The sequence below is a fragment of the Loxodonta africana genome, chromosome 2 (genome assembly GCF_030014295.1).
Source record: "Loxodonta africana isolate mLoxAfr1 chromosome 2, mLoxAfr1.hap2, whole genome shotgun sequence".
NCBI classification, from domain to species: domain Eukaryota; kingdom Metazoa; phylum Chordata; class Mammalia; order Proboscidea; family Elephantidae; genus Loxodonta; species Loxodonta africana.
Window position 1 is genome coordinate 232399920 of NC_087343.1, and position 2666 is coordinate 232402585.

Genomic DNA, 2666 nt, shown 5'->3' on the forward strand with positions numbered 1-2666 from the left:
TCTCTTTTTTTGTTATGGGTCTATTTAGTTGTTCTACTTCTGAATGTGTTAGTTTAGGTAGGTAGTATTTTTCCAAGAGTTTATCCATTTCTTCTAGGTTTGCAAATTTGTTAGAGTACAATTTTACGTAGTAATCTGAAATGATTCTTTTAATTTCATTTGGCTCTGTTGTGATGTGGTCCTTCTCGTTTCTTATTTGGGTTTTTTGTTTCCTTTCCTGTTTTAGTCTTTAGTCAGTCTAGCCAATGGTTTATCAATTTTGTTAATTTTTTCAAAGAACCAGCTTTTGGCTTTGTTAATTCTTTCAATTGTCTTTCTGTTCTCTAATTCATTTAGTTCAGCTCTAATTTTTATTATTTGTTTTCTTCTGGTGCCTGATGGATTCTTTTGTTGCTCACTTTCTATTTGTTCAAGTTGTAGGGACAGTTCTCTGATTTTGGCTCTTTCTTCTTTTTGTATGTGTGCATTTATTGATATAAATTGGCCTCTGAGCACTGCTTTTGCTGTGTCCCAGAGGTTTCGATAGGAAATATTTTCATTCTTGTTGCTTTCTAAGAATTTCCTTATTCCCTCCTTGATGTCTTCTATAACCCAGTCTTTTTTCAGGAGGGTATTGTTCATTTTCCAAGTATTTGATTTCTTTTCCCTAGTTTTTCTGTTATTGATTTCTAGCTTCATTGCCTTCTGGTCTGAGAAGATGCTTTGTAATATTTCGATGTTTTGGGTTCTGCAAAGATTTGTTTTATGACCTAATATGTGGTCTATTCTAGAGAATGTTCCATGTGCACTAGAAAAAAAGTATATTTTGCAGCTGTTGGGTGGAGAGTTCTGTATAAGTCAATGAGGTCAAGTTGGTTGATTGTTGTAAGTAGGTCTTCCGTGTCTCTATTGAGCTTCTGACTGGATGACCTGTCCTCTGAAAGTGGTGTGTTGAAGTCTCCTACTATAAATGTGGAGGTGTCTATCTCACTTTTCAATTCTGTTAAAATTTGATTTATGTATCTTGCAGCCCTGTCATTGGGTGCGTAAATATTTAATATGGTTATATCTTCCTGATCAATTGTCCCTTTTATCATTATATAGTGTCCTTCTTTATCCTTTGTGGTGGATTTAAGTCTAAAGACTATTTTGTCAGAAATTAATATTGCTACTCCTCTTCTTTTTTGCTTATTATTTGCTTGATATATTTTTTCCATCCTTTGAGTTTTAGTTTGTGTCTCTAAGTCTAAGGTGTGTCTCTTGTAGGCAGCATATAGATGGATCGTGTTTCTTTATCCAGTCTGTGACTCTCTGTCTCTTTATTGGTGCATTTAGTCCATTTACATTCAGTGTAATTATAGATAAGTAAGTTTTTAGTGCTGTCATTTTGATGCCTTTTCATGTGTGTTGTTGGCCATTTCATTTTTCCACATGCTTTTTTGTGTTGAGATGTTTTTTTTAGTAGCTTGTGAGGTCCTCATTTTCATAATGTTTAACTTTATGTTTGTTGAGTCGTTACGTTTTTCCTGTTTTTTTTCTTGAGTTATGAAATTGATATTCCTTTTTGTGGTTACCTTATTATTTACCCTTATTTCTCTAAGTAAAAACCTAACTTGTATCATTCTATATCACCTTGTATCAGTCTCCATCTGGCTGTTCAATGCCTCCTATATTTAGTCCCTCTTTTTGATTATTGTGATCATTTATCTATTGATTTCCATGATTTCCTCTTATGTGAATTATTTTGTTTATTTATTTATTTTTTAGAATTAATCTTTGTTTGTTTTTGTGCTTTCCCTATTTGAGTTGCGTTGATATCAGGATGGTCTGTTTGTGACCCTGTATTGTGCTGTTACCTGATATTATTGGTCATCAGGCCAAACAATCTCCTTTAGCATTTCTTGCAGTCTTGGTTTAGTTTTTGCAAATTCTCTAAACTTGTGTTTATCTGTAAATATCTTAATTTCTCCTTCATATTTCAGAGAGAGTTTTGCTGGATATATGATCCTTGGCTGGCAGTTTTTCTCCTTCAGTGCTCTGTATACGTCGTCCCATTCCCTTCTTGCCTGCATGGTTTCTGCTGAGTAGTCTGAACTTATTCTTATTGATTCTCCTTTGAAGGAAACCTTTCTTTTCTCCCTGGCTGCTTTTAAAATTTTCTGTTTGTCTTTGGTTTTGGCGAGTTTGATGATAATATGTCTTGGTGTTTTTCTTTTTGGATCAATCTTAAATGGGGTTCGATGAGCATCTTGGATAGATATCCTTTCGTCTTTCATGATGTCAGGGAAGCTTTGTGTCAGGAGTTCTTCAACTATTTTCTCTGTGTTTTCTGTCTCCCCTCCCTGTTCTGGGACTACAATCACTTGCAAGTTATCCTTCTTGATAGAGTCCCACATGATTCTTAGGGTTTCTTCATTTTTTTAAATTCTTTTATCTGATTTTTTTCAGCTATGTTGGTGTTGATTCCCTGGTCCTCCAGAAGACCCAGTCTACATTCTAATTGCTCGAGTCTGCTCCTCTGACTTTCTATTGCGTTGTCTAATTCTGTAATTTCATTGTTAATCTTTTGGATTTCTACATGCTGTCTCTCTATGGATTCTTGCAACTTATTAATTTTTCCACTATGTTCTTGAATGATCTTTTTGAGTTCTTCAACTCTTTTATCAGTGTGTTCCTTGGCTTTTTCT